This window comes from Salmo trutta, chromosome 26 (assembly GCF_901001165.1).
Source record: "Salmo trutta chromosome 26, fSalTru1.1, whole genome shotgun sequence".
Taxonomy (NCBI): Eukaryota; Metazoa; Chordata; class Actinopteri; order Salmoniformes; family Salmonidae; genus Salmo; species Salmo trutta.
Genome location: NC_042982.1, coordinates 19,634,333 through 19,661,250, shown reverse-complemented (window position 1 = coordinate 19,661,250; position 26,918 = coordinate 19,634,333). Strand labels below are relative to the sequence as shown.

General features: G+C 45.3%; 1 pseudogene; it reads left to right on the top strand.

Moving 5' to 3' along the window:
- Window positions 1-875: 875 nt before the first annotated feature.
- Window positions 876-24,980, top strand: LOC115162827 (aryl-hydrocarbon-interacting protein-like 1; annotated as a pseudogene).
- The last annotated feature ends 1,938 nt before the right edge of the window (window positions 24,981-26,918 follow it).

The following is a 26,918-nucleotide window of genomic DNA, read 5'->3' as shown; positions in this document are numbered from 1 at the left end:
ACCACACATACACACCACTCAGCAGCACATATGGGATGCAGATGTGATGTATGAAGCTGGGGTCACAGAGTCCACAGTACCAGCGCTGGATAATTGCCTACCCTGACATAGGAGTCTTAAAGAGCACTGAGAAATGTCTATCTATTCATCCTGATATTGGTAAATCCAGGAAATTTCCTGTGGAATGGAAACCATGTTCTACTCTAAAATATCTAATACATTCTATTATATTCGCTTCTACCTCAGCAACACAGGATATTAAAAGGGAAGGAGTCGGACAGACCTTTATGAGATGGACGACGGTCTTCTTATTTTCCCTTTGATCATGACTGAATAGAAACTACAAACTTTAGCAACACTTAATAATAAACCAGTAATAAACCATTATTACTAGTTATAAGCATGCATTTCAGATAGCAATATATCAACAACAGCCTCAAAATGGCTGATACTGTCTCAGAATCATTACTGGGTGATAGTAGCAAGCCATCATAAGGATGTCCACGTTCTAAGTGCTTCACATTATGCCCCTATCACAATGATTTGTAGCTGTGGGCTTGAAGTACTGTTTTTTTTATTCCGTTCTGGATGTTTCTAGTCCAGCAGATGATAGATAGTCATCAGGAGAAACGCTGAGAAGAGCTGATTGAGGGATGGATGAATGGGGGAAGGGGAGAATGAGATGAGTGGAGGAGGGATTCTTAATCTCATTCTTTCTTTCCTAATCATTGAGGAGTAACATTAATGTGTGTTCATAACTCTCTATGCCTCACACCGTCTATAGGCTACCCTAGCAGAAACACATACATACACACACAGCTATTTACAGTATTTACTGTACACATAGACAGACATGTAGAAAGATGTCTTCGGATATGGAAGGGGCTGTGCTCCTGGGGTGGAAGACATTAAGAAAACCATCCTGTATGGAGGGACAGCTGAGATGCCCCGTTCATTACTGGGACCAAGGTAGGCCTCAATCTCTCCATCTCTACCTATTCCTCTACGTCAACCTCTTTATTGCTATCCAAATTCATCCATTTCGATCTCTCTATCTACTTCATTTATGATCCTCAGTCTTTCTCTCTTTCTATTTCTCTCAATATGAATCTCTCCATCTATCTATTTTAACATAACTCCATCTATCGACTTTTCGATCCTCTTTCTCAAATAGTGGAGGTTTTCTCCAGACCACAGACAGTTACTCATCCAGTGCTCTGTCTCCAATTCCAGACAAATCTGATTACTGTGAAGAAGATGGTTGCAATAAATTCTAGAACATTTGGTAGATTCTGAAAATATAAATAATGTTTGTCTCACTCAAATCAGGACAAATAAAATTGTCTTACTTATGGAGTTATATGACACTACTCATTCCATTAGTAATGACATGGTACAAGATCTTATCATGTTGCATCCTGCCTGTCAACAGGGACCACATACCCACAACAGTATGGTCATTGCATAAAGGGGTGGAATTTGGTGAAACTGGAGAATCTGAAGGAAAATGACTCTGATCCCACTTTTCTCTAAACCCAAATGTGCTCTTCACCACTCCGTCCCTCTCTTCCTTTCTCTCCTCCTCCTCTTTCATACTGTACATCCTCCTCCATTATCCCTATCCCCTTTTATCCCCCCACCACCACCTCCTTCCCTCCTCCACAGGTAGCCTTCCATTTCTGTGTGATGATTGTACGGTGATAGACGACAGTAAGGGGGTGGGCGTGCCCATGATCGAAACATGTTCAAGCTGGAGATCTGGGAGACCCTGCTCACCTCCATGAAGTTCGGAGAGGTGGCCGGGTTCTGGTGCGATGTCACTGTGAGTAGGACTCATTCTCCCACAATGCAGTGCCACTGTAGCATGTTGCCAAATTCTAAACACCTAACCAGAAGTCAACTGACTATCTCAATTAAAAAAGGTTTGTCCTAAGTGAACAATTATTTTACCTAGGGAGACGTTTAACAAAAGCTGAAAGGTATCAATCACATCAGAGTAAAGTCTCTCTCATGATGGTCGGCCGCATCTTACATGGAACTAAAAGAGACACCACCCACTTTTACAGTATTGTCAAAAACACAAAAGCTCATTCTATTCAGAGCATAATGAGTAAACACTTAAATACTGAGTAAACACTTAAATATCTCAATAACTCTCTCAGTAGCATGAGACAAAATACAAACACACTGGAATATCATACACCTAATATCATACACCTAATACAGGTGCTTTGTTGTCCCGTGTGTGTTCATTGCCAGTGTTGGGTCACAATGATGATAATTAGAAACAACATTAGGGACAGGTAAAAGGAAACAGATTAGCTCTTGTGTCATGTCAATGCTAACCTCAACCCGCTATTGAAGAGGATCCAGGCATTTCTGTCAGGTCCCCTTTTTTGGTATTTGTCCCTTCTCAGACAATTCAACACATCTCTAGGAAGCTATGAAAAGCACACATTTGTCGAAAATGTAGGCCTGTTGTTTGTTTTATCTGTGCTCTTCAACTTATTATGTCTGCAATTGTAGGCTTTCCAGGGGTTTGGTTATACATTTATATTTGGTAACACTTTATTTGGATAGTCCATCTGTAGATGCTCTACAGACTATCTACAGTAACATTTCAATGAACTATCTACTAACCCTAACTCTAGCTCGAACCCTAACCTTAACCCTTATCCTAACCCTAAACTTAACCCTTACTTAGCCTAACCCTAGCTCTAACCTTAACCCTTACTCTAACCCTTATTCTATACCTAATCCTAACCCTTACCCTAATGCTTATCCTAACCCTAACTGTAACCTTAGCAAGCAGTTGCTTATCAACAGATAGTTTGTTGATAGCATGACCATCTGTAGAGTATTTATCGATGGACTATCCGGACTATCCAAATAAAGTGTGACCTTACACTGAGTGCACAAAATATTAAGAACACCTTCCTAATATTGTGTTGCACCCCCCCCTGTTGAGCATGAAAAACCCAGCTGGTTGCAGTTCGTGACACAAACCGGTTCGCCTGTAACTTACTACCATACCCCTTTCAAAGGCACTTAGATTTTGTCTTGCCCATCTCAATGGTCTCAAGGCTTAGAAATCCTTCTTTAACCTGTCTCCTCCTCTTTTATTGAACTAGGAAAGTCAGTTAAGAACAAATTCTTATTTACAATGACGGCCTACACCGGCCAAACCTGGACGACGCTGGGCCAATTGTGTGTTCCTATGGGACTCCCAATCAGAGCCGGTTGTGATACAGGCTGGATCCGAACCAGAGTGTCTGTAGTGACGCCGCAAGCACTGAGATGCAGTGCCTTAGACCGCTAAGCCACTCGGGAGCCCCTACACTGATCGACAATGATCTACACTACATCTACACTGATTGAAGTGGATTTAACAAGTTTATCAATAAGGGATCAATAAGGGAACACCTGGATTCACCTGGTCAGTCTATGTCATGGAAGAGCAGGTGTTCATAATGTTTTGTACACTCAGTGTTTATTTGTTCTACCTACAACACCTGCTAGTGAGGGTAACCTAAGGTTGCTACTGTATCTACAACACCTGCTAGGGAGGGTAACCGAAGGTTGCTACTATATCTACAACACCTGCTAGTGAGGGTAACCTAAGGTTGCTATCTACAACACCTGCTAGTGAGGGTAACCTAAGGTTGCTACTGTATCTACAACACCTGCTTGGGAGGGTAACCTAAGGTTGCTACTGTATCTACAACACCTGCTAGGCAGGGTAACCTAAGGCTGCTACTGTATCTACAACACCTGCTAGGGAGGGTAACCTAAGGTTGCTGCTGTATCTACAACACCTGCTAGTGAGGGTAACCTAAGGTTGCTACTGTATCTACAACACCTGCTAGTGAGGGTAACCTAAGGTTGATACTGTATCTACAACACCTGCTAGGGAGGGTAACCTAAGGTTGCTACTGTATCTACAACACCTGCTAGGGAGGGTAACCTAAGGTTGCTACTGTATCTACAACACCTGCTAGTGAGGGTAACCTAAGGTTGATATCTACAACACCTGCTAGTGAGGGTAACCTAAGGTTTCTACTGTATCTATAACACCTGCTAGGGAGGGTAACCTAAGGTTGCTATCTACAACACCTGCTAGTGAGGGTAACCTAAGGTTGCTACTGTATCTACAACACCTGCTAGGGAGGGTAACCTAAGGTTGCTACTGTATCTACAACACCTGCTAGGCAGGGTAACCTAAGGTTGCTACTGTATCTACAACACCTGCTAGGGAGGGTAACCTAAGGTTGCTACTGTATCTACAACACCTGTTAAGGAGGGTAACCTAAGGTTGCTACTGTATCTACAACACCTGCTAGTGAGGGTAACCTAAGGTTGCTACTGTATCTACAACACCTGCTAGTGAGGGTAACCTAAGGTTGCTACTGTATCTACAACACCTGCTAGTGAGGGTAACCTAAGGTTGCTACTGTATCTACAACACCTGCTAGGGAGGGTAACCTAAGGTTGCTACTGTATCTACAACACCTGCTAGGGAGGGTAACCTAAGGTTGCTATCTACAACACCTGCTAGTGAGGGTAACCTAAGGTTGCTACTGTATCTACAACACCTGCTAGTGAGGGTAACCTAAGGTTGCTACTGTATCTACAACACCTGCTAGTGAGGGTAACCTAAGATTTCTACTGTATCTACAACACCTGCTAGGGAGGGTAACCTAAGGTTGCTACTGTATCTACAACACCTACTAGGGAGGGTAACCTGAGGTTGCTACTGTATCTACAACACCTGCTAGGGAGGGTAACCTAAGGTTTCTACTGTATCTACAACACCTGCTAGTGAGGGTAACCTAAGGTTGCTACTGTCTCTACAACACCTGCTAGGGAGGGTAACCGAAGGTTGCTATCTACAACACCTGCTAGTGAGGGTAACCTAAGGTTGCTACTGTATCTACAACACCTGCTAGTGAGGGTAACCTAAGGTTGCTACTGTCTCTACAACACCTGCTAGGGAGGGTAACCTAAGGTTGCTATCTACAACACCTGCTAGGGAGGGTAACCTAAGGTTGCTACTGTATCTACAACACCTGCTTGGGAGGGTAACCTAAGGTTGCTACTGTATCTACAACACCTGCTAGGGAGGGTAACCTAAGGTTGCTACTGTATCTACAACACCTGCTAGGGAGGGTAACCTAAGGTTGCTATCTACAACACCTGCTAGGGAGGGTAACCTAAGGTTGCTACTGTATCTACAACACCTGCTAGTGAGGGTAACCTAAGGTTTCTACTGTATCTACAACACCTGCTAGTGAGGGTAACCTAAGGTTGCTACTGTATCTACAACACCTGCTAGGGAGGGTAACCGAAGGTTGCTACTGTATCTACAACACCTGCTAGTGAGGGTAACCTAAGGTTGCTATCTACAACACCTGCTAGTGAGGGTAACCTAAGGTTGCTACTGTATCTACAACACCTGCTTGGGAGGGTAACCTAAGGTTGCTACTGTATCTACAACACCTGCTAGGCAGGGTAACCTAAGGCTGCTACTGTATCTACAACACCTGCTAGGGAGGGTAACCTAAGGTTGCTGCTGTATCTACAACACCTGCTAGTGAGGGTAACCTAAGGTTGCTATCTACAACACCTGCTAGTGAGGGTAACCTAAGGTTGCTACTGTATCTACAACACCTGCTAGTGAGGGTAACCTAAGGTTGCTACTGTATCTACAACACCTGCTAGGGAGGGTAACCTAAGGTTGCTACTGTATCTACAACACCTGCTAGGGAGGGTAACCTAAGGTTGCTACTGTATCTACAACACCTGCTAGTGAGGGTAACCTAAGGTTGATATCTACAACACCTGCTAGTGAGGGTAACCTAAGGTTGCTACTGTATCTACAACACCTGCTAGGGAGGGTAACCTAAGGTTGCTACTGTATCTACAACACCTGCTAGTGAGGGTAACCTAAGGTTGCTACTGTATCTACAACACCTGCTAGGGAGGGTAACCTAAGGTTGCTACTGTATCTACAACACCTGCTAGTGAGGGTAACCTAAGGTTGCTACTGTATCTACAACACCTGCTAGGGAGGGTAACCTAAGGTTGCTACTGTATCTACAACACCTGCTAGGCAGGGTAACCTAAGGTTGCTACTGTATCTACAACACCTGCTAGGGAGGGTAACCTAAGGTTGCTACTGTATCTACAACACCTGTTAAGGAGGGTAACCTAAGGTTGCTACTGTATCTACAACACCTGCTAGGGAGGGTAACCTAAGGTTGCTACTGTATCTACAACACCTGCTAGGGAGGGTAACCTAAGGTTGCTACTGTATCTACAACACCTGCTAGGGAGGGTAACCTAAGGTTGCTATCTACAACACCTGCTAGTGAGGGTAACCTAAGGTTGCTACTGTATCTACAACACCTGCTAGTGAGGGTAACCTAAGGTTGCTACTGTATCTACAACACCTGCTAGTGAGGGTAACCTAAGATTTCTACTGTATCTACAACACCTGCTAGGGAGGGTAACCTAAGGTTGCTACTGTATCTACAACACCTACTAGGGAGGGTAACCTGAGGTTGCTACTGTATCTACAACACCTGCTAGGGAGGGTAACCTAAGGTTTCTACTGTATCTACAACACCTGCTAGTGAGGGTAAGCTAAGGTTGCTACTGTCTCTACAACACCTGCTAGGGAGGGTAACCGAAGGTTGCTATCTACAACACCTGCTAGTGAGGGTAACCTAAGGTTGCTACTGTATCTACAACACCTGCTAGTGAGGGTAACCTAAGGTTGCTACTGTCTCTACAACACCTGCTAGGGAGGGTAACCTAAGGTTGCTACTGTATCTACAACACCTGCTAGTGAGGGTAACCTAAGGTTGCTACTGTATCTACAACACCTGCTAGGGAGGGTAACCGAAGGTTGCTATCTACAACACCTGCTAGTGAGGGTAACCTAAGGTTGCTACTGTATCTACAACACCTGCTAGGGAGGGTAACTTAAGGATGCTACTGTATCTACAACACCTGCTAGTGAGGGTAACCTAAGGTTGCTATCTACAACACCTGCTAGTGAGGGTAACCTAAGGTTGCTATCTACAACAACTGCTAGTGAGGGTAACCTACGGTTGCTACTGTATCTACAACAACTGCTAGGGAGGGTAACATAAGGTTGCTACTGTATCTACAACATCTGCTAGTGAGGGTAACCTAAGGTTGCTACTGTATCTACAACACCTGCTAGGGAGGGTAACTTAAGGATGCTACTGTATCTACAACACCTGCTAGTGAGGGTAACCTAAGGTTGCTACTGTATCTACAACACCTGCTAGTGAGGGTAACCTAAGGTTGCTACTGTATCTACAACACCTGCTAGTGAGGGTAACCTAAGGTTGCTACTGTATCTACAACACCTGCAAGTGAGGGTAACCTAAGGTTGCTACTGTATCTACAACACCTGCTAGTGAGGGTAACCTAAGGTTGCTACTGTATCTACAACACCTGCTAGTGAGGGTAACCTAAGGTTGCTACTGTATCTACAACACCTGCTAGTGAGGGTAACCTAAGGTTGCTACTGTATCTACAACACCTGCTAGGGAGGGTAACCTAAGGTTGCTACTGTATCTACAACACCTGCTAGTGAGGGTAACCTAAGGTTGCTACTGTATCTACAACACCTGCTAGGGAGGGTAACCTAAGGTTGCTACTGTATCGACAACACCTGCTAGTGAGGGTAACCTAAGGTTGCTATCTACAACACCTGCTAGTGAGGGTAACCTAAGGTTGCTACTGTATCTACAACAACTGCTAGGGAGGGTAACATAAGGTTGCTACTGTATCTACAACATCTGCTAGTGAGGGTAACCTAAGGTTGCTACTGTATCTACAACACCTGCTAGGGAGGGTAACTTAAGGATGCTACTGTATCTACAACACCTGCTAGGGAGGGTAACCTAAGGTTGCTACTGTATCTACAACACCTGCTAGGGAGGGTAACCTAAGGTTGCTATCTACAACACCTGCTAGTGAGGGTAACCTAAGGTTGCTATCTATAACACCTGCTAGGGAGGGTAACCTAAGGTTGCTACTGTATCTACAACACCTGCTAGTGAGGGTAACCTAAGGTTTCTACTGTATCTACAACACCTGCTAATGAGGGTAACCTAAGGTTGCTACTGTATCTACAACACCTGCTAGTGAGGGTAACTTAAGGTTGCTACTGTATCTACAACACCTGCTAGTGAGGGTAACCTAAGGTTGCTACTGGATCTACAACACCTGCTAGGGAGGGGACCCTAAGGTTGCTATCTACAACACCTGCTAGTGAGGGTAACCTAAGGTTGCTAATGTATCTACAACACCTGCTAGTGAGGGTAACCTAAGGTTTCTACTGTATCTACAACACTTGCTAGGGAAGGTAACCTAAGGTTGCTTTCTACAACACCTGCTAGTGAGGGTAACCTAAGGTTGCTGCTGTATCTACAACACCTGCTAGTGAGGGTAACCTAAGGTTGCTATCTACAACACCTGCTAGTGAGGGAAACCTAAGGTTGCTACTGTATCTACAACACCTGCTAGTGAGGGTAACCTAAGGTTGCTACTGTATCTACAACACCTGCTAGTAAGGGTAACCTAAGGTTGCTACTGTATCTACAACACCTGCTAGGGAGGGTAACCTAAGGTTGCTACTGTATCTACAACACCTGCTAGTGAGGGTAACCTAAGGTTGCTATCTACAACACCTGCTAGTGAGGGTAACCTAAGGTTGCTACTGTATCTATAACACCTGCTAGGGAGGGTAACCTAAGGTTGCTATCTACAACACCTGCTAGTGAGGGTAACCTAAGGTTGCTACTGTATCTACAACACCTGCTAGTGAGGGTAACCTAAGGTTGCTACTGTATCTACAACACCTGCTAGTGAGGGTAACCTAAGGTTGCTACTGTATCTACAACACCTGCTAGGGAGGGTAACCTAAGGTTGCTACTGTATCTACAACACCTGCTAGGGAGGGTAACCTAAGGTTGCTACTGTATCTACAACACCTGCTAGTGAGGGTAACCTAAGGTTGCTACTGTATCTACAACACCTGCTAGGGAGGGTAACCTAAGGTTGCTAATGTATCTACAACACCTGCTAGTGAGGGTAACCTAAGGTTGCTACTGTATCTACAACACCTGCTAGGGAGAATAACCTAAGGTTGCTACTGTATCTACAACACCTGCTAGTGAGGGTAACCTAAGGTTGCTACTGTATCTACAACACCTGCTAGGGAGGGTAACCTAAGGTTGCTACTGTATCTACATCACCTGCTAGGGAGGGTAACCTAAGGTTGCTATCTACAACACCTGCTAGTGAGGGTAACCTAAGGTTGCTACTGTATCTACAACACCTGCTAGTGAGGGTAACCTAAGGTTGCTGCTGTATCTACAACACCTGCTAGTGAGGGTAACCTAAGGTTTCTACTGTATCTACAACACCTGCTAGGGAGGGTAACCTAAGGTTGCTATCTACAACACCTGCTAGTGAGGGTAACCTAAGGTTGCTACTGTATCTACAACACCTGCTAGGGAGGGTAACCTAAGGTTGCTATCTACAACACCTGCTAGTGAGGGTAACCTAAGGTTGCTACTGTATCTACAACACCTGCTAGTGAGGGTAACCTAAGGTTTCTACTGTATCTACAACACCTGCTAATGAGGGTAACCTAAGGTTGCTACTGTATCTACAACACCTGCTAGTGAGGGTAACCTAAGGTTTCTACTGTATCTATAACACCTGCTAGGGAGGGTAACCTAAGGTTGCTATCTACAACACCTGCTAGTGAGGGTAACCTAAGGTTGCTACTGTATCTACAACACCTGCTAGGGAGGGTAACCTAAGGTTGCTACTGTATCTACAACACCTGCTAGGCAGGGTAACCTAAGGTTGCTACTGTATCTACAACACCTGCTAGGGAGGGTAACCTAAGGTTGCTACTGTATCTACAACACCTGTTAAGGAGGGTAACCTAAGGTTGCTACTGTATCTACAACACCTGCTAGTGAGGGTAACCTAAGGTTGCTACTGTATCTACAACACCTGCTAGTGAGGGTAACCTAAGGTTGCTACTGTATCTACAACACCTGCTAGTGAGGGTAACCTAAGGTTGCTACTGTATCTACAACACCTGCTAGGGAGGGTAACCTAAGGTTGCTACTGTATCTACAACACCTGCTAGGGAGGGTAACCTAAGGTTGCTATCTACAACACCTGCTAGTGAGGGTAACCTAAGGTTGCTACTGTATCTACAACACCTGCTAGTGAGGGTAACCTAAGGTTGCTACTGTATCTACAACACCTGCTAGTGAGGGTAACCTAAGATTTCTACTGTATCTACAACACCTGCTAGGGAGGGTAACCTAAGGTTGCTACTGTATCTACAACACCTACTAGGGAGGGTAACCTGAGGTTGCTACTGTATCTACAACACCTGCTAGGGAGGGTAACCTAAGGTTTCTACTGTATCTACAACACCTGCTAGTGAGGGTAACCTAAGGTTGCTACTGTCTCTACAACACCTGCTAGGGAGGGTAACCGAAGGTTGCTATCTACAACACCTGCTAGTGAGGGTAACCTAAGGTTGCTACTGTATCTACAACACCTGCTAGTGAGGGTAACCTAAGGTTGCTACTGTATCTACATCACCTGCTAGGGAGGGTAACCTAAGGTTGCTATCTACAACACCTGCTAGTGAGGGTAACCTAAGGTTGCTACTGTATCTACAACACCTGCTAGTGAGGGTAACCTAAGGTTGCTGCTGTATCTACAACACCTGCTAGTGAGGGTAACCTAAGGTTTCTACTGTATCTACAACACCTGCTAGGGAGGGTAACCTAAGGTTGCTATCTACAACACCTGCTAGTGAGGGTAACCTAAGGTTGCTACTGTATCTACAACACCTGCTAGGGAGGGTAACCTAAGGTTGCTATCTACAACACCTGCTAGTGAGGGTAACCTAAGGTTGCTATCTACAACACCTGCTAGTGAGGGTAACCTAAGGTTGCTACTGTATCTACAACACCTGCTAGTGAGGGTAACCTAAGGTTGCTACTGTATCTACAACACCTGCTAGTGAGGGTAACCTAAGGTTGCTACTGTATCTACAACACCTGCTAGGGAGGGTAACCTAAGGTTGCTACTGTATCTACAACACCTGCTAGGGAGGGTAACCTAAGGTTGCTATCTACAACACCTGCTAGTGAGGGTAACCTAAGGTTGCTACTGTATCTACAACACCTGCTAGTGAGGGTAACCTAAGGTTGCTACTGTATCTACAACACCTGCTAGTGAGGGTAACCTAAGATTTCTACTGTATCTACAACACCTGCTAGGGAGGGTAACCTAAGGTTGCTACTGTATCTACAACACCTACTAGGGAGGGTAACCTGAGGTTGCTACTGTATCTACAACACCTGCTAGGGAGGGTAACCTAAGGTTTCTACTGTATCTACAACACCTGCTAGTGAGGGTAACCTAAGGTTGCTACTGTCTCTACAACACCTGCTAGGGAGGGTAACCGAAGGTTGCTATCTACAACACCTGCTAGTGAGGGTAACCTAAGGTTGCTACTGTATCTACAACACCTGCTAGTGAGGGTAACCTAAGGTTGCTACTGTCTCTACAACACCTGCTAGGGAGGGTAACCTAAGGTTGCTATCTACAACACCTGCTAGGGAGGGTAACCTAAGGTTGCTACTGTATCTACAACACCTGCTTGGGAGGGTAACCTAAGGTTGCTACTGTATCTACAACACCTGCTAGGGAGGGTAACCTAAGGTTGCTACTGTATCTACAACACCTGCTAGGGAGGGTAACCTAAGGTTGCTATCTACAACACCTGCTAGGGAGGGTAACCTAAGGTTGCTACTGTATCTACAACACCTGCTAGTGAGGGTAACCTAAGGTTTCTACTGTATCTACAACACCTGCTAGTGAGGGTAACCTAAGGTTGCTACTGTATCTACAACACCTGCTAGGGAGGGTAACCGAAAGTTGCTACTGTATCTACAACACCTGCTAGTGAGGGTAACCTAAGGTTGCTATCTACAACACCTGCTAGTGAGGGTAACCTAAGGTTGCTACTGTATCTACAACACCTGCTTGGGAGGGTAACCTAAGGTTGCTACTGTATCTACAACACCTGCTAGGCAGGGTAACCTAAGGCTGCTACTGTATCTACAACACCTGCTAGGGAGGGTAACCTAAGGTTGCTGCTGTATCTACAACACCTGCTAGTGAGGGTAACCTAAGGTTGCTATCTACAACACCTGCTAGTGAGGGTAACCTAAGGTTGCTACTGTATCTACAACACCTGCTAGTGAGGGTAACCTAAGGTTGCTACTGTATCTACAACACCTGCTAGGGAGGGTAACCTAAGGTTGCTACTGTATCTACAACACCTGCTAGGGAGGGTAACCTAAGGTTGCTACTGTATCTACAACACCTGCTAGTGAGGGTAACCTAAGGTTGATATCTACAACACCTGCTAGTGAGGGTAACCTAAGGTTGCTACTGTATCTACAACACCTGCTAGGGAGGGTAACCTAAGGTTGCTACTGTATCTACAACACCTGCTAGTGAGGGTAACCTAAGGTTGCTACTGTATCTACAACACCTGCTAGGGAGGGTAACCTAAGGTTGCTACTGTATCTACAACACCTGCTAGTGAGGGTAACCTAAGGTTGCTACTGTATCTACAACACCTGCTAGGGAGGGTAACCTAAGGTTGCTACTGTATCTACAACACCTGCTAGGCAGGGTAACCTAAGGTTGCTACTGTATCTACAACACCTGCTAGGGAGGGTAACCTAAGGTTGCTACTGTATCTACAACACCTGTTAAGGAGGGTAACCTAAGGTTGCTACTGTATCTACAACACCTGCTAGGGAGGGTAACCTAAGGTTGCTACTGTATCTACAACACCTGCTAGGGAGGGTAACCTAAGGTTGCTACTGTATCTACAACACCTGCTAGGGAGGGTAACCTAAGGTTGCTATCTACAACACCTGCTAGTGAGGGTAACCTAAGGTTGCTACTGTATCTACAACACCTGCTAGTGAGGGTAACCTAAGGTTGCTACTGTATCTACAACACCTGCTAGTGAGGGTAACCTAAGATTTCTACTGTATCTACAACACCTGCTAGGGAGGGTAACCTAAGGTTGCTACTGTATCTACAACACCTACTAGGGAGGGTAACCTGAGGTTGCTACTGTATCTACAACACCTGCTAGGGAGGGTAACCTAAGGTTTCTACTGTATCTACAACACCTGCTAGTGAGGGTAAGCTAAGGTTGCTACTGTCTCTACAACACCTGCTAGGGAGGGTAACCGAAGGTTGCTATCTACAACACCTGCTAGTGAGGGTAACCTAAGGTTGCTACTGTATCTACAACACCTGCTAGTGAGGGTAACCTAAGGTTGCTACTGTCTCTACAACACCTGCTAGGGAGGGTAACCTAAGGTTGCTACTGTATCTACAACACCTGCTAGTGAGGGTAACCTAAGGTTGCTACTGTATCTACAACACCTGCTAGGGAGGGTAACCGAAGGTTGCTATCTACAACACCTGCTAGTGAGGGTAACCTAAGGTTGCTACTGTATCTACAACACCTGCTAGGGAGGGTAACTTAAGGATGCTACTGTATCTACAACACCTGCTAGTGAGGGTAACCTAAGGTTGCTATCTACAACACCTGCTAGTGAGGGTAACCTAAGGTTGCTATCTACAACAACTGCTAGTGAGGGTAACCTACGGTTGCTACTGTATCTACAACAACTGCTAGGGAGGGTAACATAAGGTTGCTACTGTATCTACAACATCTGCTAGTGAGGGTAACCTAAGGTTGCTACTGTATCTACAACACCTGCTAGGGAGGGTAACTTAAGGATGCTACTGTATCTACAACACCTGCTAGTGAGGGTAACCTAAGGTTGCTACTGTATCTACAACACCTGCTAGTGAGGGTAACCTAAGGTTGCTACTGTATCTACAACACCTGCTAGTGAGGGTAACCTAAGGTTGCTACTGTATCTACAACACCTGCAAGTGAGGGTAACCTAAGGTTGCTACTGTATCTACAACACCTGCTAGTGAGGGTAACCTAAGGTTGCTACTGTATCTACAACACCTGCTAGTGAGGGTAACCTAAGGTTGCTACTGTATCTACAACACCTGCTAGTGAGGGTAACCTAAGGTTGCTACTGTATCTACAACACCTGCTAGGGAGGGTAACCTAAGGTTGCTACTGTATCTACAACACCTGCTAGTGAGGGTAACCTAAGGTTGCTACTGTATCTACAACACCTGCTAGGGAGGGTAACCTAAGGTTGCTACTGTATCGACAACACCTGCTAGTGAGGGTAACCTAAGGTTGCTATCTACAACACCTGCTAGTGAGGGTAACCTAAGGTTGCTACTGTATCTACAACAACTGCTAGGGAGGGTAACATAAGGTTGCTACTGTATCTACAACATCTGCTAGTGAGGGTAACCTAAGGTTGCTACTGTATCTACAACACCTGCTAGGGAGGGTAACTTAAGGATGCTACTGTATCTACAACACCTGCTAGGGAGGGTAACCTAAGGTTGCTACTGTATCTACAACACCTGCTAGGGAGGGTAACCTAAGGTTGCTATCTACAACACCTGCTCGTGAGGGTAACCTAAGGTTGCTATCTATAACACCTGCTAGGGAGGGTAACCTAAGGTTGCTACTGTATCTACAACACCTGCTAGTGAGGGTAACCTAAGGTTTCTACTGTATCTACAACACCTGCTAATGAGGGTAACCTAAGGTTGCTACTGTATCTACAACACCTGCTAGTGAGGGTAACTTAAGGTTGCTACTGTATCTACAACACCTGCTAGTGAGGGTAACCTAAGGTTGCTACTGGATCTACAACACCTGCTAGGGAGGGGACCCTAAGGTTGCTATCTACAACACCTGCTAGTGAGGGTAACCTAAGGTTGCTAATGTATCTACAACACCTGCTAGTGAGGGTAACCTAAGGTTTCTACTGTATCTACAACACTTGCTAGGGAAGGTAACCTAAGGTTGCTTTCTACAACACCTGCTAGTGAGGGTAACCTAAGGTTGCTGCTGTATCTACAACACCTGCTAGTGAGGGTAACCTAAGGTTGCTATCTACAACACCTGCTAGTGAGGGAAACCTAAGGTTGCTACTGTATCTACAACACCTGCTAGTGAGGGTAACCTAAGGTTGCTACTGTATCTACAACACCTGCTAGTAAAGGGTAACCTAAGGTTGCTACTGTATCTACAACACCTGCTAGGGAGGGTAACCTAAGGTTGCTACGGTATCTACAACACCTGCTAGTGAGGGTAACCTAAGGTTGCTATCTACAACACCTGCTAGTGAGGTAACCTAAGGTTGCTACTGTATCTATAACACCTGCTAGGGAGGGTACCTAAGGTTGCTATCTACAACACCTGCTAGTGAGGGTAACCTAAGGTTGCTACTGTATCTACAACACCGCTAGTGAGGGTAACCTAAGGTTGCTACTGTATCTACAACACCTGCTAGGGAGGGTAACCTAAGGTTGCTACTGTATCTACAACACCTGCTAGGGAGGGTAAACCTAAGGTTGCTACTGTATCTACACACCTGCAGGGAGGGTAACCTAAGGTTTGCTACTGTATCTACAACACCTGCTAGTGAGGGTAACCTAAGGTTTGCTACTGTATCTACAACACCTGCAGGGAGGGTAACCTAAGGTTGCTAATGATCTACAACACCTGCTGAGTGAGGGTAACCCTAAGGTTGCTTACTGTATCTACAACACCTGCTAGGGGAGGAATAACCTAAGGTTGCTACTGTATCTACAACACCTGCTTGGGAGGGTAACCTAAGGTTGCTACTGTATCTACAACACCTGCTAGGGAGGGTAACCTAAGGTTGATATCTACAACACCTGCTAGTGAGGGTAACCTAAGGTTGCTACTGTATCTACAACACCTGCTAGTGAGGGTAACCTAAGGTTGCTACTGTATCTACAACACCTGCTAGTGAGGGTAACCTAAGGTTGCTATCTACAACACCTGCTAGGGAGGGTAACCTAAGGATGCTATCTACAACACCTGCTAGTGAGGGTAACCTAAGGTTGCTACTGTATCTACAACACCTGCTAGGGAGGGTAACCTAAGGTTGCTACTGTATCTACAACACCTGCTAGGGAGGGTAACCTAAGGTTGCTACTGTATCTACAACACCTGCTAGTGAGGGTAACCTAAGGTTGCTATCTACAACACCTGCTAGGGAGGGTAACCTAAGGTTGCTACTGTATCTACAACACCTGCTAGGGAGGGTAACCTAAGGTTGCTACTGTATCTACAACACCTGCTAGGGAGGGTAACCTAAGGTTGCTACTGTATCTACAACACCTGCTAGGGAGGGTAACCTAAGGTTGCTATCTACAACACCTGCTAGTGAGGGTAACCTAAGGTTGCTATCTATAACACCTGCTAGGGAGGGGAACCTAAGGTTGCTACTGTATCTACAACACCTGCTAGTGAGGGTAACCTAAGGTTTCTACTGTATCTACAACACCTGCTAATGAGGGTAACCTAAGGTTGCTACTGTATCTACAACACCTGCTAGTGAGGGTAACCTAAGGTTGCTACTGGATCTACAACACCTGCTAGGGAGGGGACCCTAAGGTTGCTATCTACAACACCTGCTAGTGAGGGTAACCTAAGGTTGCTAATGTATCTACAACACCTGCTAGTGAGGGTAACCTAAGGTTGCTACTGTATCTACAACACCTGCTAGTGAGGGTAACCTAAGGTTGCTAATGTATCTACAACACCTGCTAGTGAGGGTAACCTAAGGTTGCTACTGTATCTACAACACCTGCTTGGGAGGGTAACCTAAGGTTGCTACTGTATCTACAACACTTGCTAGGGAGGGTAACCTAAGGTTGCTTTCTACAACACCTGCTAGGGAGGGTAACCTAAGGTTGCTTTCTACAACACCTGCTAGGGAGGGTAACCTAAGGTTGCTGCTGTATCTACAACACCTGCTAGTGAGGGTAACCTAAGGTTGCTATCTACAACACCTGCTAGTGAGGGAAACCTAAGGTTGCTACTGTATCTACAACACCTGCTAGTGAGGGTAACCTAAGGTTGCTACTGTATCTACAACACCTGCTAGTAAGGGTAACCTAAGGTTGCTACTGTATCTACAACACCTGCTAGTAAGGGTAACCTAAGGTTGCTATCTACAACACCTGCTAGTGAGGGTAACCTAAGGTTGCTACTGTATTTACAACACCTGCTAGTGAGGGTAACCTAAGGTTGCTATTGTATCTACAACACCTGCTTGGGAGGGTAACCTAAGGTTGCTACTGTATCTACAACACCTGCTAGTGAGGGTAACCTAAGGTTGCTATCTACAACACCTGCTAGTGAGGGTAACCTAAGGTTGCTACTGTATCTACAACACCTGCTAGGGAGGGTAACCTAAGGTTGCTATCTACAACACCTGCTAGGGAGGGTAACCTAAGGATGCTATCTACAACACCTGCTAGTGAGGGTAACCTAAGGTTGCTACTGTATCTACAACACCTGCTAGGGAGGGTAACCTAAGGTTGCTACTGTATCTACAACACCTGCTAGTGAGGGTAACCTAAGGTTGCTATCTACAACACCTGCTCGTGAGGGTAACCTAAGGTTGCTACTGTATCTACAACACCTGCTAGGGAGGGTAACCTAAGGTTGCTATCTACACCACCTGCTAGTGAGGGTAACCTAAGGTTGCTACTGTATCTACAACACCTGCTAGTGAGGGTAACCTAAGGTTGCTACTGTATCTACAACACCTGCTAGGGAAGGTAACCTAAGGTTGCTACTGTATCTACAACACCTGCTAGTGAGGGTAACCTAAGGTTGCTACTGTATCTACAACACCTGCTAGGGAGGGTAACCTAAGGTTGCTACTGTATCTACAACACCTGCTAGGGAGGGTAACCTAAGGTTGCTATCTACAACACCTGCTAGTGAGGGTAACCTAAGGTTGCTACTGTATCTACAACACCTGCTAGTGAGGGTAACCTAAGGTTGCTACTGTATCTACAACACCTGCTAGTGAGGGTAACCTAAGGTTGCTACTGTATCTACAACACCTGCTAGGGATGGTAACCTAAGGTTGCTACTGTATATACTACACCTGCTAGGGAGGGTAACCTAAGGTTGCTATCTACAACACCTGCTAGTGAGGGTAACCTAAGGTTGCTACTGTATTTACAACACCTGCTAGTGAGGGTAACCTAAGGTTGCTATTGTATCTACAACACCTGCTTGGGAGGGTAACCTAAGGTTGCTACTGTATCTACAACACCTGCTAGGGAAGGTAACCTAAGGTTGATATCTACAACACCTGCTAGTGAGGGTAACCTAAGGTTGCTACTGTATCTACAACACCTGCTAGGGAGGGTAACCTAAGGTTGCTATCTACAACACCTGCTAGGGAGGGTAACCTAAGGATGCTATCTACAACACCTGCTAGTGAGGGTAACCTAAGGTTGCTACTGTATCTACAACACCTGCTAGTGAGGGTAACCTAAGGTTGCTACTGTATCTACAACACCTGCTAGTGAGGGTAACCTAAGGTTGCTACTGTATCTACAACACCTGCTAGTGAGGGTAACCTAAGGTTGCTATCTACAACACCTGCTCGTGAGGGTAACCTAAGGTTGCTACTGTATCTACAACACCTGCTAGGGAGGGTAACCTAAGGTTGCTATCTACACCACCTGCTAGTGAGGGTAACCTAAGGTTGCTACTGTATCTACAACACCTGCTAGTGAGGGTAACCTAAGGTTGCTACTGTATCTACAACACCTGCTAGTGAGGGTAACCTAAGGTTGCTACTGTATCTACAACACCTGCTTGGGAGGGTAACCTAAGGTTGCTACTGTATCTACAACACCTGCTAGGGAGGGTAACCTAAGGTTGCTACTGTATCTACAACACCTGCTAGGGAGGGTAACCTAAGGTTGCTATCTACAACACCTGCTAGTGAGGGTAACCTAAGGTTGCTACTGTATCTACAACACCTGCTAGGGAGGGTAACCTAAGGTTGCTACTGTATCTACAACACCTGCTAGTGAGGGTAACCTAAGGTTTCTACTGTATCTACAACACCTGCTAGTGAGGGTAACCTAAGGATGCTATCTACAACACCTGCTAGTGAGGGTAACCTAAGGTTGCTACTGTATCTACAACACCTGCTAGTGAGGGTAACCTAAGGTTGCTACTGTATCTACAACACCTGCTAGGGAGGGTAACCTAAGGTTGCTACTGTATCTACAACACCTGCTAGTGAGGGTTACCTAAGGTTGCTACTGTATCTACAACACCTGCTAGTGAGGGTAACCTAAGGTTGCTACTGTATCTACAACACCTGCTAGGGAAGGTAACCTAAGGTTGCTACTGTATCTACACCACCTGCTAGTGAGGGTAACCTAAGGTTGCTATCTACAACACCTGCTAGTGAGGGTAACCTAAGGCTGCTACTGTATCTACAACACCTGCTAGGGAGGGTAACCTAAGGTTGCTACTGTATCTACAACACCTGCTAGTGAGGGTTACCTAAGGTTGCTACTGTATCTACAACACCTGCTAGTGAGGGTAACCGAAGGTTGCTACTGTATCTACAACACCTGCTAGGGAGGGTAACCTAAGGTTGCTACTGTATCTACAACACCTGCTAGTGAGGGTAACCTAAGGTTGCTATCTACAACACCTGCTAGGGAGGGTAACCTAAGTTTGCTACTGTATCTACAACACCTGCTAGTGAGGGTAACCTAAGGTTGCTACTGTATCTACAACACCTGCTAGGGAGGGTAACCTAAGGTTGCTACTGTATCTACAACACCTGCTAGGGAGGGTAACCTAAGGTTGCTACTGTATCTACAACACCTGCTAGTGAGGGTAACCTAAGGTTGCTATCTACAACACCTGCTCGTGAGGGTAACCTAAGGTTGCTACTGTATCTACAACACCTGCTAGGGAGGGTAACCTAAGGTTGCTATCTACACCACCTGCTAGTGAGGGTAACCTAAGGTTGCTACTGTATCTACAACACCTGCTAGTGAGGGTAACCTAAGGTTGCTACTGTATCTACAACACCTGCTAGTGAGGGTAACCTAAGGTTGCTACTGTATCTACAACACCTGCTTGGGAGGGTAACCTAAGGTTGCTACTGTATCTACAACACCTGCTAGGGAGGGTAACCTAAGGTTGCTACTGTATCTACAACACCTGCTAGGGAGGGTAACCTAAGGTTGCTATCTACAACACCTGCTAGTGAGGGTAACCTAAGGTTGCTACTGTATCTACAACACCTGCTAGGGAGGGTAACCTAAGGTTGCTACTGTATCTACAACACCTGCTAGTGAGGGTAACCTAAGGTTTCTACTGTATCTACAACACCTGCTAGTGAGGGTAACCTAAGGATGCTATCTACAACACCTGCTAGTGAGGGTAACCTAAGGTTGCTACTGTATCTACAACACCTGCTAGTGAGGGTAACCTAAGGTTGCTACTGTATCTACAACACCTGCTAGGGAGGGTAACCTAAGGTTGCTACTGTATCTACAACACCTGCTAGTGAGGGTTACCTAAGGTTGCTACTGTATCTACAACACCTGCTAGTGAGGGTAACCTAAGGTTGCTACTGTATCTACAACACCTGCTAGGGAAGGTAACCTAAGGTTGCTACTGTATCTACACCACCTGCTAGTGAGGGTAACCTAAGGTTGCTATCTACAACACCTGCTAGTGAGGGTAACCTAAGGCTGCTACTGTATCTACAACACCTGCTAGGGAGGGTAACCTAAGGTTGCTACTGTATCTACAACACCTGCTAGTGAGGGTTACCTAAGGTTGCTACTGTATCTACAACACCTGCTAGTGAGGGTAACCGAAGGTTGCTACTGTATCTACAACACCTGCTAGGGAGGGTAACCTAAGGTTGCTACTGTATCTACAACACCTGCTAGTGAGGGTAACCTAAGGTTGCTATCTACAACACCTGCTAGGGAGGGTAACCTAAGTTTGCTACTGTATCTACAACACCTGCTAGTGAGGGTAACCTAAGGTTGCTACTGTATCTACAACACCTGCTAGGGAGGGTAACCTAAGGTTGCTACTGTATCTACAACACCTGCTAGGGAGGGTAACCTAAGGTTGCTACTGTATCTACAACACCTGCTAGGGAGGGTAACCGAAGGTTGCTATCTACAACACCTCTTCTTTTCCCCCCAGTTATTTGTGTCTACTAGAGTCTGGCTGTGTGTGTATAAGTGCATATATGTGTGCAAACTTTCGTATGTGTGTGTGTTTATACTTGCATGCATTTGTATGTGTATGTTGATGGAGGAGACAAACAGATGGAGAGCATAGAGAGTGTGATTAATATGCAGCAGCTTCAACTTTCCCTAATCTCCTGTGATTACTGCTGACTCACCATGAACACAACCTGGGACGGGCTTTAAACCAGCTGGGGCACAGCCATTCATTCCTTATCTAGTAGCTACAACCTGGGTGCTTTACAGTAGGCTACATTCTGTGACTCTACTAGTGTTGAGGGAAAAATTAAGTGTTTACTCATCCCAACCAGCGGAGGGCGATATTGTTACATAGGAGACATAGTTCAGTTGAGGAGGAGAATTGGCAGGGTTTCACAAATATTTGTGTACTCACAAGTACACCAGGGTCCTTTCTGGTTTAATTGATATACTAAGTATGACAGACAATGAGCAATGTCGTACTCCACCCATTCCAATCCATTCAAATCAGTAAAAAAGGGGAAACCCTATTTAAACAAAAATCTTATATCATATAGCTCTGGTCAGTTGTGACCCGTCTTTTCTTTTTTGCCTGTTTTGCATGTTATTTTGGCATTAATACGTGTCACATATCAGTTTGCAAACAATGGAGAGAAAAAAATTTAGTTAATAAAGCCACATACCAACATGGTCTCTTTTTTGCTTTCTTGAGTAAGGCAGCTCCAAAATGCAGGTGTTCCAGCCTAGCTCAGTGCTTTCTGTGGTGGTGGGGCAGCCTGAGGAAAACACGGAGCGTAGCGGTTGGTAATGTTCTCTAGTTGCCCCGTGATTGGCTGAGTATTTTGTCACTCATGGAGACACTACGTCACCACAAAATCTACAGGGAGAGCTCAAATTCAAGCCCCTTGGGTGCTGCCATAGATTTACATTAGAAATGCTCATCCAAGAAGGTTCAAGGTCATTGGCCACAGATAAAATGACGTCAAATCACGTTATATCTACCGTAGCTTTGATTGGACTGATCATGTCAACATCATACTTTCAAAATCTTAGCTAGGAAGCTAGACAAGCAGTCATCATCATGAATCACGTCGACAAACTACTGGCAAATCCTTTTCAATCCTTGTCATTGTGGGTGTGTGGTCCAAGTTTGGGTTTAAGTGTCTCTTTTCCAAGCTTAAAAGGAAAGACATCCAACACTATGGGCCAGAAAAGGTTGAATACATTGGCCATGCTGTCAATCCAGCATGACTTCTGCCGCGTTCAAAAGAACTGGAAACTTGGAACTGGGAAATCTCAGACTTCAGTGAGTTCAAGACAACTGGGAACTCTGAAAAATTAGGTTGAATCATGACGTCAGTGATCTTCATGTTGGAGTTCTAGAAAGGGGCAGAGTTCCTGACTTGGAATTCCGAGTTGGATGACCGTTCAAAATGTATTTTCCCAGTCGGAGCTCATTTTTTTCAGAGTTCCCACAAATCCCACAAGCACCATAAATCCAGAGAATGCCAGACTTTGATGATGAAGTTTCATGACAAAAAGGATGTAATATGCCAGGGAGATATGTATACTGTAGCTAAGAAAGTAATACTACAGTAAGTGTAGGTTGTGTAGTAAGCTGTTAGTAGCCCATGTGCCTCACCCTAATCATTTGGTCCCCCCTCATAACTTAGCCTACTGTTCTGACTTGGTGGTGCACATGTAGCCTATAGCCTGTTTTAGAGAAACGTAATCATTGAATATTGTAAGAGCTTTCATTGTCTGCTTATATGCCCCCTTTATTTATCCTACGGTTCTGACTTGGTGTACAGGGAGAATACTGTAAGAACGGCCCATGTTCTGAATTCTGTCGCTGTACATTTCAAAAGTGCTGAACAAATAGTTATATTGACTGACAAGGCTCCTCTTATAGCCAGGTGTAGCAGTGGTAAGGATTTACTCCATGGTGCTGAAAAGAAAGCTCTGCTGTTGGGACAGCTTTAAGTAAGCCCTAACAGTTTGTGGGCACCGTTTGTCAGCATTATAGTGCAATTCGTTTATTGTTTAGTGTTGTGTAGTGGCTTTGCTGGCATGCATCTAAAAAAATGTTTGGGAGTTTGCCCCACCAATATTTACATGGTAAAATCGCCACTGGCTCTGATTAACTTTGCTTGCCCCGTCTTTCTGACTCTCTCTCCCCAGCACACTGGCCTCTACCCCCTGGTGGCCACACACACGCATCGCGGAGGGCAAGGACCCTGTGGACTGGCACATCCATTGGTGTGGCATGGCCAACATGTTTGCCTACCACACCCTGGGCTATGATGACCTGGACCAGCTACAGAAGGAGCCTCAGCCTCTCTACTTTGTACTGGAACTGCTCAGGGTTAGAGGGAAACACTGGAATGGAGACATACACAGAGACACAGATATTGTACACATGTACAAACACATAAATACACAAATATTGCGTGTGTTTGGTTTTACTATCCTTGTGGGGACCAGAAGTCAAGGAAAATTATATTTTAGGCTTAAGGTTAAGGGTTATGGTTACAATTAGGGTTAGGGTTAGAATTAGGGTTAGGGGTTAGGTTTAGGGTTAGGGAAAATATGAATAAATTGTTTGGTCCCCACAGGGATAGTAAAACAAATGTGCGTGTGTGTGTGTGTGTGTATGTGTGTGTGCGTGCCTGACTGCCTGTCTGTGTATCCCAGGTGCACTGGCCCAGTGAGTATGACAGGGAGTCGTGGGCTCTGAATGATGAGGAGAGGCTGAAGGCTGTGCCCTTGCTCCACAGCCAGGGGAACAAGCTCTATAAACTGGGGCGCTACCAGGACGCCACCAACAAATACAAAAAGGCCATAGTCTGCATCAAGAACATACAGCACAAGGTAACAAAGTATCAGGAATGGCAGTGTGGAATAATGACTTTGGCTTTAGTTTTTGGAGATCTTGAAATGTGTTTTGTGAGAGAGTATAGTCATATTTGAATCATGACCATGTACAAAGTGCAGCCTCAACGCTTTATGTGCTTGAGAATTGTGTGTTTGTGTGCGTGCGTGCGTGTGTGCATGTCCGTGTGTGTCTGTGTGTGTGGGTGAGTGCTGCGTGCATATATGAGTGTATTCATCCATGGTGTGTAACATGGAGAAAGCGTGGGAAACCCCCAGGCTGAAGCTAGAGAAGATAGGGAACATGCTGACTCTGAACTACTGCCAGTGTCGACTCCGTATGGAGGAATACGAGGTCATAGAGCACACCAGCACCCAGGTACCTCAGGCACACAAAATGTCATGACACCTTAAAGGAAAAGCACTTGAGAAAACAACAAACAGTCGATGGTCGAAGTGTGAAGAAATAAAACATTTAGATCTAGCCCAAAGAAAACCAATCTTTTTACCTTAACTGTGTATCTGCGTGTGTGTGCATCTCTATGTGTTTGCATATGCGTGTGTTCATCCTAGGTGAAATTAAGGTGTTCTACGTGCGATGGAGGGCCCACATGGAGGTGTGGATCGAGGCTGAGGCGCAGGCTGACTTCGAGAGGGTTCTAGATCTGGACCTTGGCATGAAGAAGGCTGTTAAGGAGGACCTGGGTGTTCTCAACATGAGGATGGAGGAGAAGAATGAGGAGGATAAAGTCAAGTACAAGGGCCTGTTCTGACATGGCCCAGGAGATATGAACATATGGAGGGGGAGGGTCAATGTCAAAGTCAATGTTAAAGTGGACAGCACAGATGGGGCTTGTGGAGGAAGAGGGGAGGGACGGGCAGTAACAAATCCTACGTCATTGTTACTTATTTATCTACGTTTTTCCTGTAACATTGTTTGGTGATCAATCCATTTGGGTAGAACATATATCCATTATGTCTGACTTGAAGGGTTCAAACTCAACAAGTACTGTATCTAGTCATAAAGGACTATATACATATATATTTATTTTACCTTTATTTAACCAGGTAGGCCAGTTGAGAACAAGTTCTCATTTACAACTGCGACCTGGCCAAGATAAAGCAAAGCAGTGCAACACAAACAACAACACAGAGTTACACATGGAATAAACAAACATACAGTCAATAACACAAAACAAAAAGTCTATGTACAGTGTGTGCAAATTAGGTAAGATAAGGGAGGTAAGGCAATAAATAGGCCATAGTGGCAAAATAATTACAATTTAGCAATTAAACACTGGAGTGATAGATGTGCAGAAAATTAATGTGCAAGTAGAGATACTGGGGTGCAAAGGAGCAAAAAAAAATAACAGTATGAGGATAAGGTAGTTGGATGGGCTATTTACAGATGGGCTATGTACAGGTGCAGTGATCTGTGAACTGCTCTGACAGCTGGTGCTTAAAGTTAGTGAGGGAGATATGAGTCTCCAGCTTCAGTGATTTTTGCAATTCGTTCCAGTCATTGGCAGCAGAGAACTGGAAGGAAAAGCAGCCAATGGAGGAATTGGCTTTGGGGGTGACCAGTGAAATATACCTGCTGGAGCGCGTGCTACGGGTGGGTGCTGCTATGGTGACCAGTGAGCTGAGATAAGGCAGGGCTTTACCTAGCAAAGACTTATAGATGACCTGGAGGCAGTGGGTTTGGCGACGAGTATGAAGCAAGGGCCAGCCAACGAGAGCATTCAGGTCGCAGTGGTGGGTTGTATATGGAGCTTTGGTGACATAACGGATGGCACTGTGATAGACTGCATCCAATTTGCTGGAGGCAATTTTTTAAATGACATCGCCGAAGTCAAGGATCAGCAGGATAGTCAGTTTTACGAGGGTATGTTTGGCAGCATGAGTGAAAGATGCTGGTTGCGAATTAGGAAGCCGATTCTAGATTTAATTTTGGATTGGAGATGCTTAATGTGAGTCTGGAAGGAGAGTTTACAGTCTAACCAGACACCTAGGTACTTGCAGTTGTCCACATATTCTAAGTCAGGACCGTCCAGAGTAGTGATGCTGGACGGGCGGGCAGGTGCGGGCAGCGATCGGTTGAAGAGCATGCATTTCGTTTTACTTGCATTTAACATTTACATTTTAGTCATTTAGCAGACGCTCTTATCCAGAGCGACTTACAGTAGTGAATGCCTACATTTCATTTCATGCATTTTTTTTTGTACTGGCCCCCCGTGGGAATCAAACCCACAACCCTGGCGTTGCACACACCATGCTGGCATTGCAAACACCATGAACTACCAACTGAGCCCTTTGCCAAGAGCAGTTGGAGGCCACGGAAGGAGAGTTGTATGGCATTGAAGCTCATCTGGAGGTTAGTTAATTAACACAGTGTCCAAAGAAGGGCCAGAAGTATACAGAATGGTGTCGTCTGCGTAGAGTTGGATCAGAGAATCACCAGCAGCAAGCGACATCATTGATGTATACACAGAAAAGAGTTGGCCCGAGAATTGAACCCTGAGTCACCCCCATAGAGACTGCCAGAGGTCCGGACAACAGGCCCTCCGATTTGACACACTGAACTCTGTCTGAGAAGTAGTTGGTGAACCAGGCGAGGCAGTCATTTGAGAAGCCAAGGCTGTTGAGTCTGCCGATAAGAATGTGGTGATTGACAGAGTCGAAAGCCTTGGCCAGGTCGATGAATACGGCTG